Source organism: Oncorhynchus masou, chromosome 11 (genome assembly GCF_036934945.1).
Source record: "Oncorhynchus masou masou isolate Uvic2021 chromosome 11, UVic_Omas_1.1, whole genome shotgun sequence".
In the NCBI taxonomy this organism is placed as follows: Eukaryota; Metazoa; Chordata; class Actinopteri; order Salmoniformes; family Salmonidae; genus Oncorhynchus; species Oncorhynchus masou.
In genome coordinates, this window is record NC_088222.1 from 20398289 (window position 1) to 20416435 (window position 18147).

The window sequence follows — 18147 nt, forward strand, 5'->3', positions numbered from 1 at the left end:
CACACTGACTCAACTCCAGCCACTTTAATAATGGGAATTGATGGGAAATGATGTAAAATATATCACTAGCCACTTTAAACAATGCTACCTAATATAATGTTTATATACCCTACATTATTCATCTCATATTTATACATATATACTGTACTCTATATCATCTACTGCATCCTTATGTAATACATGTATCACTAGCCACTTTAACTATGCCACTTTGTTTATATACTCATCTCATATGTATATACTGTACTCGATACCATCTACTGTACCTTGCCTATGCTGCTCTGTACCATCATTCATTCATATATCTTTATGTGCATATTCTTTATCCCCTTACACTTGTGTATAGGACAGTAGTTTTGGAATTGTTAGTTAGATTACTTGTTGGTTATTACTGCATTGTCGTAACTAGAAGCACAAGCATTTCGCTACACTCGCATTAACATCTGCTAACCATGTGTATGTGACAAATAAAATTTGATTTGATTTTGATTTGAGGAGTGATTTTGGGACATGATTTTGGGTCTCTGAATGTCCTTTAGTGGCCCAGCCATAGCCCGGACTTGAACCCGATCGAACATCTCTGGAGAGACCTGAAAATAGCTGTGCAGCAACGCTCCCCATCCAACTTGACAGAGCTTGAGAGGATCTGCCGAGAAGAATAGGAGAAACTCCCCAAATACAGGTGTATCAAGCTTGTAGAGTCATACCCAGGAAGACTCGAGGCTGTAATCGCTGCCAAAGGTTCTTCAACAAAGTACTGAGTACTTTGCAAAAATTTGTAAATACCTGTTTTTGCTTTGTCATTATGAAGCATTGTGTGTAGATTGATGAGGGGGGAAACTATTTAATCAATTTTAGAATAAGGCTTTAACTTAACAAAATGTGGAAAAAGTCAAAGGGTCTGAATGCTTCCCGAATGCACTCTATCAACAAACTATCTGTTGATAAGCAACTGCTTGCTAAGGTGGCAGTGTAGCCTAGTGGTTAGAGCATTGGACTAGTAACCGAAAGGTTGCAAGTTCAAATCCCTGAGCTGACAAGGTTCTGCCCCTGAACAGGCAGTTAACCCACTGTTCCTAGGCCGTCATTGAAAATAAGAATTTGTTCTTAACTGACTTGCCTAGTAAAATAAAGGTAAAATAAAATTTAAAAAAATAAAAGGTTACAGTTAGGGTTAGGTTAAGGGTTGAGGTTAGGGCTAGGGTTAGGGTTAGTAGATGTTACTGAGTAGATGTTAGTAGATGTTATAGTCTGTAGAGCATCTACAGATCGACTACCCAAATAAAGAGTTACCTATTGGTCTTGATCTAATCGATCTCAAACAGGTATTGTTCTACATTATTTACGCTCTTTCACCGCATATCTTACCACATCTCCTCTCTCTCACTCTTTCTTTCTCTCTCTAACTCTCCTCTCTCTCTCAATTCAATTAAATTCTCTCTCTAACTCTCATCTCTCTCTTTCTCCTTCTGTCTTTTTTCTTCTCTCTCTCTCTCTCTCTCTCTCTGAGGGATTTCGCGGTCAGCCTGTGGTCTCACTGGGAGGTCAGGGGTTGCCTACAATCCCTTGTCAAGCCTCCACGAAGTAATTTCCATTTTAATGTCACACTTCTAATCTATCAAAGATGTGATGTACACGACACAAAGGGTTTAAGTGCTGTTCATAAATCACAGGGCCCCTGTGCTTTCACCTGGGTAATCAGTAGAATGACCCCCATATCTCACTATCTGTTGCCCCTTGTGCAGTAACACGACTCGGCTAGGCCACAACTGACTGCATCCGAGGCAGTGGAAGTGTGTGGGGATACCTCACTATCCAAACACCATTCAGATACCCCCCTGTGGTAGAGGACACTGTATAATACACGTTTCATCCCTCTGGATTTACTGCCCTGAGGATTATTCATATTGCCCATAATGATGACATTGTGTTGTTGATGTCTATCTTAATATTATTTTTGACATTTCTTAAGCAAATAATAATTCGCTATTTTCTAGAGCAAATAACCATTATCTCTTTAATGACATATTGGGATTAAGACATCCCCTATCCTGGGGGATTCCATCCAGAGAGGTTGTTATGTGGGTTATATGGACCGTGGTCAGGCTGAGCTGCCGCGCACGGCACACACTGCATGCCACACATGCAGCCCATGTCTGCGGGGGTAGAGAAATCTGCAGTGCAACCTTAGCGTGGAATGTTGATATTTCACAAATAAAATGATGTTTTCAACGTTGTGAGATGGGTGGTAGTTCCAGTGGCTGCCCTTACCTCATGCTAGATGCAGGTTATTAATGCGCTCCAATAACTGTTAATTTCACTTTGGAGAAGTGATTTATGGCTAGATGGAGAGGAGAGGCATAATCTAATTGAGATCAGAATGGTTGTTTCTAACACAGTCACGCCTGTACCCTCCAGATGGGCCACCATGATTAATGCATAATGAGCAAATAATCCATGAAATTAATAAAAAACTATTATTCAACCACTCGCCCCTCTTCATGGGAGAAAATAATAAATACAAATAGGAATGGAAGTGTTTTTGTCATTTTTTTACACACTTCAGAGGAGATCAGCAGGACAATCAATGGAGTGGATCGGCATAATCAATCTCAGATTGGCTTGTCTGTCTGCACGCTTGGTTTATAAAACAACAAGGAGGTGCTGGACCATTAATGTCTTCATCTAAATGTCTACATGTCTCAAACCACAAGATGGAGAGAGAACCATGTCAACATATGGAAATGGAAGCACTATCAAAAGCAGCCAAATATGAACTCAAAGTCAAATTTACTTAGCAGGTGCTGAAATGTTTCATCCTCCATGGCTTCGGTGGACGTTTTTCTCCTTGGCAGTGTGAAACTGGTTGTCAAATAGACACAGCAATCACTGATTCTCAAAGAATCTGACAAGAAAACTTGTTTTATGAGGATGTGAGATGGATGAGATGGGATGAATGAAGCAAAGGAGGAGTGGGTGTGGGTCAGACCACCTGACCCTCTCCTCTCCCCTCTAGCTGTTGCTCTCCCTCTTCCTCTCCCTCTCCCTCTCCATTTCTCCCTCTCTCTTCCCCTCTTGCTCCCTCTCCCTCTCCCTCTCCCTCTCCCTCTCCCTCTCCCTCTCCCTCTCCCTCTCTCACTCTCTCTCGCTGTCTCCAGGGTAATGACCTGGACAAAATATTAAATCAGGACGAGCGTAAGCCTATCTCTCCCTCAAGGGGTGAGAGGGGACAAAACGCAAAATAAAGCATTTAAGCATATGATATTACTTAGATACCCACAATGCCTCACCATTCGAAAATCCAGAGAATCGGGTGTGACCTGTTTCACTTAAAAAGATGAATGCTGTGTGAAAAGGAGCGGCCCCTTCATCGATTGACAAAACCATAACGTTTTCATCTTAAAATAGCCGCCACATATCTGTCAAATGATCCATAATACTAAACGCTGACACCTTTCTAGAGAATATCCTGTATCGATTTTATCATAAGGATCAATCTTTCTGCAATATAACACACCAAAGACACACTACAGATGTAGGATCTTAATTTGAGCCAGTTAGCTAGAGCACAAAAATAATCCTGCCGCGACAGGAAATGTGAATTATTATCGGATTATAATGAATGGACATTTTTGAAGGTGTTAATACATTTTTCATGAAGGCAAATCAAGTCTGAAATTTCTAAGTGGAAATGGCAAACTTTAGAATCCTTTTTAAAACTCAAATACACTAGAAATGTGCATTTCCTGCAATAAAAGAGTGATACATTTAAGATCCTACACTTGTAATGTTCACCTTTTGAATAGTATATTTACCATTATTTGATGTATGCCTCAGCATTGATAGGGGACACGAGGACATTAGAGTTGTATGGGGATAAACATGTCTCATTGGTAATGAAGTGTGGGTTGAATCTGGAGGGGCTGAGATAGTCTCTTTGTGGTATTACATCACACTATTTATTTGCCTAGCATGACTCTTACCCATTTTGACCTGCATAGTTTACATGTCATACATAACCCATTTATGCAGCTGCAGCTGAGAGCCTTGGGGGCCACAGAGCTCGATACAGAAGTAGGATTTTAATGTGATCACTCTTTTGTTACTGATAATGTGTAGCTTGTAGTGTATGTAAGGATTAAAAAGGCCTCTGAAGTATTTAGTTTCCACTTTAAAATGTCTTACTTTATTTGCCCTAACTACAAAAAATGTCTATTCATTATACATACATAATAATTCACATTTCCTGTTGCTGCAGGACTTCCTGCTGTGGCAAACTGACTCAAATAAAGATCTGAACGAACTCCACTTGGCTGAGTGAGTGTGTGTGTGTACAGATCTGGTTCAAACCCACACTTTACATCACGTGAGAAGTGAGCCATATACATAAAGTAGATTGTTTCTTGTGTGGTCTACATTTATGTTTAACAAAAGAGTATTATGTAAATTGTTCAATTGTTTTTTTCTTCTCTAAAGAAGATCAAAGATAACTCTTAAAACAAAATTCACTTTTTTAATTACATAAAATAATTAAAATCTTGGTTCAAGAAATACACATACATTTAGATTCCTAGGCAATTAAGAAAATGATCCCTGGCCTCTATGAAATCCTGAGGCTATTTTCAAGTCATCAAATTCAGTTGAAAAGATATCCCAAGGGGGAGGAAAGATTTCAATTTACTTAGCGAGCAGCTCTGTGCTTCCCTCTCAATAAATACCTGATGATTGGATTGAACACACTTTAAGTCACTGGCGATACATAGAGAAACTGTGAGGTCACCAGACTTTATAGAACCATTATAAAGCCTGAGAGTGACCCGGTGATAAAACATTTCAGAAAGTGGGAAGTATTGCTTTGTGAGAACTGTGGAGTGCTTCACCTTTACACACCTGTCATCGTTTCCCGCAAACATATACAGCACACTGAATTATTTAAGGTCATTGTTACATTAATCCAATATATTGAACCAGCCCAAACACCTCTCTCTGGATTGGGCAGCTCTGATTGACCAATAGATAGATTGATTGCTCCATTTATACAGCTCCTTAACTAGGCTGATGTTGTTCTGTGTTCTACATGTCGCTGATTGGCAGTTTTGAGTATTTCTGTGGTACAAAAACCAATGAAACATCTTTAATTCTCATGAGTCAGCATGTCACAGATGTGGACCGTTCCAGGAGATCCATGCTGTTTGCAACACGGTTTGGAGTTATGATCTGTCTATTAATCAATAAGTCAACAGCCCCACTGCAGTAACTCTGGAAAGCTCATTCTACATTGAATTAATTAGTACTAATTACTTTCTGTCCCAGTGTGTCTTTATATTGACCTCCTGTATTTTAAAAGAAAATAGAGGTAACTTACGGTTAAATCAAGTGCGTGCGTGTGTGTGTGTGTGTGTGTGTGTGTGTGTGTGTGTGTGTGTGTGTGTGTGTGTGTGTGTGTGTGTGTGTGTGTGTGTGTGTGTGTGTGTGTGTGTGTGTGTGTGTGTGTGTGTGTGTGTGTGTGTGTGTGTTCATGTGTGTTTCCCTGAGTCTTGTGTCTTCTGGAAGGAAAATGGAGTGATCTATAAGTATGTCATTCTATAATGGTGTGATTTAAGAATGCCTTTTTGTCCTGCTTCTCCCTATGGCATTATCATGATAATTGATTTATCATAATACAGTATATATATTATAATGTCCTTAAATTGGTATGGTAATCAAATTGACAATTTAAAAAAATACAGCCCATGCCTCATAGACTTGCATTGTACTTTGTATTCCATGTGACTTCTACCTTATTTCTTACTAAATTCACTAATTAAGTATAAAGCTAGAAAGTAGACTTACATTAAACATTAATAAATATAAAATGATCTGTCCATTCAAAGACGAGACAGGTTGAAACTAAATACAGAAACAATCCACAGAGACCAATGTGCTGTGTTGTCTCTTTTTTCAATCGCATTCTAGAGTTTTGGTTATTTCATAAATATCTCAAGTTTATGAGGCACTGTAACATTAATGTTTACCTTACCTTGCCAGTACACAATACAATACAAGTTGGCCATACATAACCCTTCCAATGACTTTCCCAGACAGTATAGATCTGTAGTAGGAGTGGGGGGCAGACAGCTGTTGAGTCTGTGTCCTGGGGGCCTGGGGCTGGTGGTGGGCAGAGATCAGTGATCAAACCCCTCTTTAACATCTTACACTGCTGTGAGACAAATTGCGACAAATGTATATTTTTCCACTTTATAGGATTACAAAGGGGCCCCTTACGGGCGTCTCCATAGGCTAGAGACAGCAGCAGCAAGGAGGGAGACACAGGCCGTTAATGAACAAAGAGGCTCAGGGAATTAGCTGCCAACCGCTGTTGCAGCCAGGCCATATGGAGATACCTCAGGACAACTGACAACCTGGGATCCCTGACAATCTGACATGTAATTGTAAAGTAATGCTGGTAATAGCCTACTGTTATAGAAATATATATTCTTATGATATTAACTGGAGTAGTACAATTATTTCGAAGTTTCCATAAACATTTAGAGGAAGTCGTTAAGCTAGCATTGACATTTATGTCTGGTTTTGGCCTTTTTTAATTAATGAATTAAATAAATGAACAAGCACCTATAAATTCAAGTCTAGGTATTGAGTAAAAATATCAAATACATCTATCCTGTGTACTTTAAGGTCAGTGAGTGACTAGGTCAACAGAGCAGGAGTGTAATTACAAAATGGAACGTTTTGCAACTGTTTGGAGTAATGATTACACCCCAGGATTGAGACGGTGGCCTACTTTCTGCCACAGCCTTGACAGACCTGCAGGGCCTTGCATGCCGGAGAACAGACAAGAGCTGTGTCTGTCCACTTGTTGTGTCTGCGAAGAGAGGCAAGACCCTGCCAGCTTGATTTATCACCTCACAGAGAGGAACAGTGCCTTTTATGGACCAGATCCTGCCTGGGAAAGTTAGTACACATGATAGAAAGTTGTCAGGTCCACGTAGATAGGCTGGGGGATCGACTTTACAGGACAAGGCTCAAATTGTGCCTTGTTTTCCTGGTCAATTCACTCCCAGCAGGCTATAATGACATTTTCCCATGCTCGCCAAAGCCCTGGCGTTTGTTTAGCAATGTCGCAACTGGGTGTTAATGCCTCTTTAGTTATGTCACCCCAAGCAGCTGAGGAGGTGCAGACTGCAGAAAAGAGGCGTCTGTGTCTCTGTCTTTGCTCTGTGTCTGCTCTGGCTCTGCTTACCACTGGGTTCTATACAGAAGCCAAAGTATCTCTGGCAGGCCGCAACTCCAACCTCAACTCTATTTCCTTATTTCTCTCTCAAACAGGGAAGATCCTTCTGTAATGTAATCATACAGCATCATGGAGGCTTAGTTTCTAGTTACAGTGCAGGACATGTGACCTCATCTTGCTACAGATCATCTGGTATGGTTTACTAATCAATGATTCCAGAGATGTGTGTAAAGACTAGAGAATGTAAATCAGTAGATCCCTATCCTCATTCCTCTCACACACAATGAGGTAAAAGCTGCAGGCCCCATTAACCTAGATACCCGAGAGAGTATGCTAAAAACACAGCCAAGTCCGGTACTTTGTTTCTCTCTCTGTATATACAGAGAAACTGTTGGCCTTAATGAAGTAATTTGGGCTTGCAGTTGATTTTCGAAAATGCTAAGCCGAAAGAAGTTCACTGATCTCTTTAGTGTCCTACCCGCCCACACATAGACACACAAGCACACACACCATACACCAAATGTATTTGCATAAACATTTCTATTGTTTCCTCTACGATCTAAGCTTCTGTAACTGCAAGAAAAACATGACTTTTCCAACCTTCTTTGAACACTCTCCTGACAGATTTATTTTACCTTTATTTAACTAGGCAAGTCAGTTAAGAACAAATTCTTATTTTCAATGACAGCCTAGGAACAGTGGGTTAACTGCCTGTTCAGGGGCAGAACGACAGATTTGTACCTTGTCAGCTCGGGGATTTGAACTTGCAACACTCCCGGTTGCTAGTCCACCGCTCTAACCACTAGGCTACCCTGCCGCCCAAGGGATACAACTAGGACCACACAGAAAGGGAAACATATTGATATTATAATCAGATTGTTCTTTGTTGTCTGTTGAAGCTTTGGTTATGATCTCTTTCATCTCTGACCTTGCCATCTCCACAGAGTCATGTGCAGCTTGGTCCGACCTGCACTCCGCCTAGTTTGGTTTATTGACTGACCGCAGACACAAGGCTATACCTCCACTGGGTTAAATGGGTTTTCATTTTTTATTGGCAGGCCAATGACTGAGGTGTTTTGTTGAAGCTCTTTTAGAGTTGAACAGTTCAGGGCCTCAATGTGTGTTTTATTGGCAATCGTAAAATAGAACAAAATTAAATAAAATCTAAAGAACAACAGAATGTCCATTGAGAACAAATCGACAGAGAGGACATGGGGCTTGCAGTATGGGATGACACAAAGCAGGAATACATAGCTACATTCTGACTGTATATACAATCCATACCTTAAACAACCAATCAAATCACATTTTATTTTGTCACTGGCACCAAATACAATATATACCTTACCGTGAAATGCTTACTTACAACCCCTTAACCAACAATGCAGTTCAAGCAATAGAGTTAAGAAAATATTTACCATAAACTAAAGTAAAAAATAATTTAAAAAGTAACACAATGAAATAAGAATAACAGGGCTATATATGGGGGTACCTGTACTGAGTGAATGTGCGGGCGTACAGGTTAGTCGAGGTCATTTGTACAGGTAGCTAGGGGTAAAGTGTGGGTCAATGTAAATGTGAATTGTCCGGGTAGCCATTTGATTAATTGTTCAGCAGTCTTATTATTTGGGGGTAGAAACTGTTAAGGAGCCTTTTGGTCCTAGGCTTGACGCTCCGGTACCACTTGCCGTGCGGTAGCAGAGATAACAGTCTATGACTTGGGTGACGGGAGTCTTTGACAATGTTTTGGGCCTTCCTCTGACACCGCCTAGTATATAGGTCCTGGATGGCAGGAAGCTTGGCCCCAGTGATGTACTGGGCCGTATACAAAGGCACACTACAGGCAGGTAGCCTAGTGGTTAAGAATGTTGAGTCAGTAACCAAAAGTTTGCTGGTTTGAATCCTCAAGAAGACGAGTTGAAAAATCTGAGCAAGGCACTTATCCTTAATTGCTCATGCAAGTTGCTCATGATAAATGACATCTGCTAAATAACTAAAATGTAAACATTTAAAGTGCCTAGCAGAGGAGTGGCTTTACCTGGGTACCATTAACCCTCTGGCCAAAACCCGCTTTGTCCATTCATTGGTTTGAGAGAGAACTGTCCCACCAACATGGCTACTTTGACAACAGTGAGAGGTCATAGAAGCTCAGTGTCAGATGAGGTCATCACAAGCCTTCACTACGCCAGATCCAAGGTCCACAGCACCAGTGATCTCACCCTGACCTCTGATTGAGAGGGCCACACACACAGTGTGAGTGGTTGGTTTCCCAGGCAACTGGCACAGCTGAGTGTCCTCTGAGATACCTCCTTGATTCCTCAGCAGTCTTTCTCTGACAGGCAGCCTGACAATAAATAACTATATGAAAAATGAGGAGGTAGGGAGAGCACAATAACCTGCTGAACTAGAGAACCTCTTATCATTGATTATGGAAATGTCTCTCCCGGTGACCCGAGTCTTAAGTATTGATTAAATGCAACAGAGAAAAGACTTTGGCAGTTAAATCAGAGTTTTATTAGATGTACCTCTCCCCCTCACCACACGAAATCACCACTGTTTAAAAAATCATATAATTTTTGTGTATATACTCTGTTGTCTTGAAAATTAAATTACCTGCTCAGAAATGTTAATGTCGTGTGACCTTGGGGCGGGTTTCTTGACCTTTGCCCTTTGATACTGGGGAGCGTCTGGAGCAGTGGTCATGAGGGGAGTCGCGGGGAGGAGAGCCAGGAGGTCAGGACCATGTACTTAAGTTCCCCTCTCTCCTTGGTCCGGCCTGATTTGGCATGGACAGACATCCTATGATTTGGCATTCAGATCAATAGATTCTCCCAGATTGACTTCATAAGTAGGTCATAAGAACCATTTTAGATATTAGCGCTTGACAAAGTGAGGCTGTCTGGAGTTCATGCTCCTGCCTCTCACTTAAGCTCTCACCAGAGCAATAAACTCTGAAAAACTACGGGTGAATCATCCACATTTACCTTAAGTCGCCAAAAAATAGAACATTAGGAAAATCGTCTCCACCGCTGGTTCAATAACATGGTAGAGGTGCGTAGAGGCAATTCCATTTACATCCTGAAAATACCCGGACTTGTCGGGATGACTTCTTCACAGTAAAAGGGACTCTTAAAGGGGCACTTATCAATTGCTACATCCATTTTAGGATTTATAAATGAATGATATGTAGTGTACCCTTAATTTGCTTTGATCAACCCCTACAAAAAATGTACATTTATTATAATCCACATCACATTTGCTGTTGTGCAGGATTATTTTCCTGCTGTAGCAAACTGGCTCAAATCAAGATCCTATGTCTGTAATTTACACTGAGTACATAAAACATTAAGAAAACCTGCTCTTTCCAGGTGAATCCAGGTGAAAGCTCTGATCCCTTATTGACTTCACTTGTTAAATCCACTCCAATCAGTGTAGATGAAGCCCTTTCCAAAAGCGCCCTCTTTGGCCTCATGGGTTGAATGTTATTAATGTTTTTTTATATAATTTTACAATTAATAAAGATTATACAAATTTTAAAAATGATCAAAATACTGTGTTTCTATGTCAAACACTTTTGTTGTATTTCAGTGTTCTGTGATATACTGTATATAAAATGTAATACTGGGATACAAACTCAGTTGTCTCCTTTTTTCTCCTCCTATTTATAAGCTCATAACCATGTGTGTGAGGTATATACTTTTGTTTCAAAGTAGATTTCTTTAAGACGACCAAGAAACACTCTGTGTAACCCTGATTTAGCACACTGCAGTAAAAGGTTAAATAATGATTTTTAAGCCTTGGGAATTGGGACATGGATTGTGTATGTGTGCCATTCAGGTGGTGAATGAGCAAGACAAAAGATTTACAGTAAGTGCCTTTGAATGGGTTGTGGTAGTAGGTGCCAGGTCACCGGTTTGTGTCAAGAAATGCAACGCTGCTGGGTTTTTCACACTCAACAGTTTTCTCTGTGTATCAAGAATGGTTCACCACCTAAAGGACAACCAGCCAACTTGACACAACTGTGGGAAGCATTGGAGTCAACATCGGCTAGCGTGGAACGTTTTCCACCGGGACGCTGTAGAGTCCGTGCCTCAACGAATTGAGGCTCTTTTGAGGGCAAAGGGGGGGGGGGGGGGGGGCAACTCAATGTACATAGCCTCGCTATTGTTATTTTACTGCTGCTCTTCAATTATTTGTTACTTTTATTTCTTATTTTTTGTAGGTATTTTTCTTAAACTGCATTGTTGGTTAAGGGCTTGTATGTAAGCATTTCACTGTAAGGTCTACACATTCTGTATTCAGCGCATATGACAAATACAATTTGATTTGAATTTTAGGAAGACATTCCTGATGTTTGGTATAATCAGTATATAAATGCCTCATGAGCTTAGTTCAGCTGTTGTACCCCATCAGAACCCCAAATATAAGCTTGTTGTACTCAAATGTTTATAAACTAAGTAAATGTAAACAATCACTATATTCTGGAGCTTCAAAATTCAAAATTCTGGAGCTTCAAAAAACTCTAATTTTATATCATGGACAGTCAGTCTTTGCATCCAAAGCTCTGTCTAAGAATTTGAGAGTGGTTACATTTCTCCAGCCCCATCCCTCAGCGTTTTACTGAAACAGGGGCTGGGAGGCATGTTGTTATTGGTTCTACTGCTGATTGCCCCTCTAAAGACATTAGACCAATAATACTTTGGGGACAGAGAGAATTGTAGAAAATTAATTTTTAAATCACCATTTTCAAAATGCAGTTATCCATGTAGAAGCGGCAACCTTGGGACTACACACAAATTGCTAGCCATCCTTTAAAACCAACCAAATGCATCTTGGGAATCTCTTATTCCTCCCAGAACATCACTGCACATGTAAAGCAGCACCAGATGTGACAATAATATTTCTGTGGCTACTGGGGATGTTCACCTTTTCTTCATTTTTCTTCCGGGCCTCTAATATTTAATGCTGTTTCCCCCAAACGCACCGACAGTCACAATGAAAATGCTGTCATTGGCCATGTGTCACAGCGACACCGCGGTCGCTACTGAGTGAGACGTCTACAGTAATGGAGGGACGGGCCTGAGTAGAGACACCCCCTGAAACACGTTTAGATAATATGGCGGGGCAGTTCCCTGTTTATCATGTGATGCATTCGGCGGGATAGGAAGGGAGACTGACGACGGCGGTGTCACGGCCGGGAGGGAGGCACAGTATCATAATTCACAGGCTGCATTTGTCAAAACATAGGATCTGTATAGAAGCTAATGATCCGGATTAAATGAATGACTCCATAAAAAAGAAAAATTCACCACTCACACAGCTATGACAGGATCTTGAGGCTTTGATCAACCATTAAATGACAGATAATCAGATAATCCCGCCCCATCAACACCCCCCAAGATAAATGTACTATTAAAGTAAAAATTCTGGATATTGAATGAGAAACTTGCTCATGTCTCTATAAATCAGAGATCACATGCATTGGGAAACTGTTCTGGATTACATACCTCGATCTTAGAATAACCCGTGCTGATTTTAACATGACAATATTGGGAGGGAAAACTCAATCAACAAAGCTCATGATATTCATCGAAACCGGCAGTACACTACACTGGATACACATTGAATGCACTAATAACCAATCCCAGAAACGAGTTTTGAGCCACACATACAAACATTAGAACATTTGGGTAATGACCAGTTTATGGCTATTTTCTATATTTTTAGCTCTTATTGCACAGAAGACCACAGTAGTCGAGCATACTTGTATAGAGTAAACTAGCTAGTAATTGGTCGACAATATTGCGACACTGCGTGTGTCTGACTACCTGTTACATAGGGGCCAGGTTAACAATATGCAACGTTTGTAACGTTACTGCACATTTCCAAATTCATCAGATATATTTATTACTAACCCTTCTTCTATACGTGGTTCCAAGGGTATTACAGTCTGCCATCAAACAACAACAATACAGTGCCGTCGTAAAGTATTCAGACCACTTGACTTTTTCCACATTTTGTTACGTTACAGCCTTATTCTAAAATGTAACAAATTGATTTTTTTCCCTCATCAATCTACACACAATACCCCATAAAGGCAAAGCAAAAACAGGTTTTTAGAAATGTTTGCAAAATTATTACAAATACAAAACAAAAAAATCACATTTATATAAGTATTCAGACTCTTTACTTTGTTGAAGCATCTTTGGCAGCGATTACAGCCTCGAGTCTTCTTGGGTATGACGCTACATGCTTGGCACACCTGTATTTGGCGAGTTTCTCCCATTCTTCTCCGCAGATCCTCTCAAGCGCTGTCAGGTTGTATGGGGAGCGTTGCTGCACACCTGTTTCCAGGTCGCTCCAGAGATTTTAGATCGGGTTCAAGTCCGGGCTCTGTCTGGGCCACTCAAGGACATTCAGAGACTTGTCCCGAAGCCACTCCTGTGATGTCTTGGCTGTGTGCTTATGGTCGGGGTCCTGTTGGAAGGTGAACCTTTCTGTACTTTGCTCCGTTCATCTTTCAGTCTCCCAGTCCCTGCCGCTGAAAAACATCCCCACAGCATGATGCTGCCACCACCATGTTTCACTGTAGGAATGGTGCCAGGTTTCCTCCAGATGTGACGTTTGGCATTCAGGCCACAGAGTTCAACCTTGGTTTCATCAGACCAGAAAATCTTGTTTCTCATGGTCTGAGAGTCTTTAGATGCCTTTTGGCAAACTCCAAGCAGGATTTCATGTGCTTTTTACTGAGCAGGGGCTTCCCTCTGGCCACTCTCCCATAAAGGCCTGATTGGTGGAGTGCTGCAGAGATGGTTGTCCTTCTGGAAGTTTCTTCCATCTCCACAGAGGAACTTTAGAGCTCTGTCAGAATGACCATTGGGTTCTTGGTCACCTCCCTGACCAGGGCCCTTCTCCCCCGATTGCTCAGCAGGGTGGTCAGCTTTAGGAAGAGTCTTGGTGATTCCAAACTTCTTCCATTTAAGAATGATGGAGGCCACTGTGTTCTTGGGGACTTTCAATGCTGCAGACATGTTTTGGTACCCATCTACAGATCTGTGCCTAGACACAATCCTGTTTTGGAGCTCTACGGAAAATTCCTTCGACCTCATGCCTTGGTTTCCAATTCAATTTACCACTTGTGGACTCCAATTAAGATGTAGAAATATCTCAAGGATGATCAATGGAAAAGGGATACTTATGTAAATAAGTTATTTCTGTTTTTTTTTCAGAAATGTGCTAAATGTCTAAAAAACTGTTTTCACTTTGACATTATGGGGTATTGTGTGTAGATTGATGAGGATTTTTTTTATTTCATCAATTTTAGAATAAGACTGTAACGTAACAAAATGTGGAAAAGGTCAAGGGGTCTGAAATTTTTCCAAAGACACTGTACATGAAGCCTATACAGTAGGATATTATAGCTGGCTTGGATATCATGGCTAACCTGGATTTTATAGCTCGACTGGATATTATGGCTAGGCTGGATAATATAGCGAGCCTGGATATTATGGCTAGCCTGGATTATATAGCTAGACTGGATATTATGGCTAGCCTGGATTATATAGCTAGACCTGATATTATGGATAGCCTGGATTATATAACTGGCATGGATATTATAGCTAGCCTACCTCAAAACAGATGTCCATGAACCACCACCAACCACTCTACTTATTTTAATGGATGTCTATATTTCAACGTGTAGGTGGCTTATGAGCACCAATACATTTTAGCTCTACATTTCCTTCATAACGCTAAGTTTGAAAATTATTTGCTAGGAAAAAACTAAGCAAGTCGCCATGTTTCATCTAGCTAAGCTACCTTGCTTGAATACTTGATAACAGTGCAAGGTAAACAACTCTCTATCTATAAAGTTGACAGATCAGTCCAATTAAAGTTACCGGGCATAAGACGTTGATTTATCTGTGGCCAATGACAATGAGCCTTCTTGGGTGGGCACTTCTACTGTAAATCAATGGAACACCGAAGATGGGCTTTTGCTGGCCAGCTCTCCCAGCAGGTCATAGGGGACATAGTGTCCCCTACCCTGAGCCAATCACGTGCAACCAGAGAAGATCAACGATGCCTACACACTGTAACTTCTCTGTCTGCCCCTCCTCTAAAGAAAACACCAAGCGAGGCTGAAACAGTTGCATTTTGGAGCTGCCTTACTCAATGAAAATGTTTCAAAAAACAATAAAATGGAAAAGAAACCATTTATTCTTTATTAGATCAAGCTATTTGTTTTAGAAAATGTTATTGTTTGCTAAACTGGTGTGTAATGTTGTTGTGACATGAAATAACAGAGTTGCATGCAAATATCCTGTATATTTGTGCAGCTCTGCCCAACGTGAAGCATAGTCACGAAGAACAACACGTTAAATCACTGAAACTCAATCACCAATTGGAGGACAGTTACTGGGCTGGGTCATTCCATTTCATAGTTTAACTGAGCATCAATCATTATGTACAGTACATGAAACAAGAGCAGTCTCATACTGTAACAGCATTGTGTGACCATTCCAACAGACAGCCAGAAGACAACAGATCCCCCCTACCTGGGCTCCTCCAACACATGTATCAATTTAGCTAATACTCCTATTACACCTCTAATTAACAACTCCAGACTGCTGGGAACTCTGCATGAAACTGATTCAACCTTCACCAACCAATGGACACTTTCATTCCCTTCCTTCCACCCTCTACACCTAGATAATATACACTCCATAAGACCATCAGTACATGAAAGGAATCCAGCACCATACTGCTGCTTTAATTCCATTAATTAAGGGCATAACACATTATGAATGCACTTCATCACTTATTTATTAATTACCACATTACACTTTTTGGTGGCAATAACTCCACCTTGGTGAGTGAGGGCTTTGTATCCTACGTCAGGGATCCAGCCCCAAATGAATGTATAATCAGGCTTTGATCGCTATGGCAGACTCGGCTAAGGCCTCCTCAGAACGCCAGGGCACAATCTATTAATTCACCACCATTTTCCTAAGTGTTTTCACCCCACCATGACCCTGCCACTTTATCTGTTGTTTGTTATTTTCAGAGTGCATGCTGTCCATATGTTCATGTAATAGTTGCTATAATTCTTGAGCAGTAGGGGCTAGTGTTTTATTGGTCCTTAGTAAAAAACGAAGAGGGAAAGAATGCATTTTAATAAAACCCCTTAGCAATACACTAATGGGCGAGCACTGATGTATTTGCATAGAGATGAATTACACTTGGCTTGACGTGACTTTTAAAATATGATTGAGGAGGTTATTATTGGTGGACTATGATAAGTGTTAACAGGTTATATTAGCACGGCTATTGCTAATAATATTCAGAGCGAAAGACTTGGGTGATGAGGGCAGGTTTTTTCGCAGCCAGTCCACTGAAGGTGCTCATTTTGTCATTACTTAGCCCAGCTTTCCCCCTGCCTTCATTCCTCTATTCCAAAGCAGGAGAAATGACACAAAGTCTTTAATCAAGTATCGAGCTTCTGCGCAGAGCTCTTTGAACAAGGCCATTCCCAACTTTAGTCTCCTCATCAATCACAACAGTTTACGTCCCTTTTTTTAATAAGAAGCAACATTGATAAGAGCAGTGTTAAAAATAGCATAAGCTCAGAGACAGAACAGTCTGAGAATGAGTTATTAGTAGTACACCTACAACCTGTGTTGTCATCTGACTGAGTAAGGATTAGCTTTAATCCTTAGTTGCTTGTTACGTCAATATTTGGACTTATTAATTAAATAATATATATACCCATTGATTTTTGTACCGCTACATATTGACTCAGTACCTACTTATTGTTATTTTATTGTTTTACTATTTCCTTTTTTTTCTAATTTATCTTACTTTTTAACTCTGCATTGCTGGGAAAGGTCTCGTAAGTAAGTAAAGTCTACACCTGTTGTATTCAGTGCATGTGACAAATACAATTTGATTTGATTAGAGATGCCTCATAAGCTCAGTTCAAACTGTCTTACCCCATCAGAACCCAAAATATAAGCTTGTTTTGCTCTAATGTTTGTGAACAATGCATATATATATTAGTCTCAAAACATGGTTAAAACTATCATTTTGATATCACGGATGGTCAGTCTTTGCCTCTGTCTATGAATTTGAGAGTGTTTACATTTCTCCAGGCCCATCGTTTAGCTTTTCACCAAAACTGAGGCGGAGTGTCCTCTTTGTTATTGTTTCAATTAACGATCCTAGCTTTAAGTATGGTTTTCATGCTTACTTACAACTCTCTATTTGTGCAACTACATCTGTTCATAAGCCAGTATAAGAGTGATGGCATTGACAGGAGAGAGGAGGAGATTATCTCAGAAAAACTACTTGAGAAACATCCCACCCAGGGTGTCTTCCCCAGACACAGAGTCAGGAGACAGTCAGGGGACGTTGAGAAAACATCCCACCCAGTGTGTCTTCCCCAGACACAGAGTCAGAAGACAGTCAGGGGACGTGGGCACAACACTAAAAAGGCCACAAAGGCTAAGGACTGTAGATGTTATCTGATCGATGAAATATACATGCACACACCACACACACACCAGGTGAAGGCACCTGCCACCTGCATAAACCCTTGTCTATCGTGGGATCGAGTTAATCATCAACATAAGTTGCCATTTATTTGCTCAAGCAGACAGAGCAATTAACATTGACTTTATTTCCAGACTCTATGGGCCACTGATTACTACGCTCACTGAGCAATGTAACATTGCAAGAATGAATTAGCTACATTCTTATGGAACGAGGTGTATTCAGAGCTCTAGGACACACTGTGGTTTGATTCAAGCATAAATGTGAAGAAACAGGGGAGAGATAATAACATAAAGATGAGAATGTGTCTCTAATGTGAACACTGTGAAAAGCCCCTGTTTTGGTCCTCTCTGACAGTCGGTTGCTGT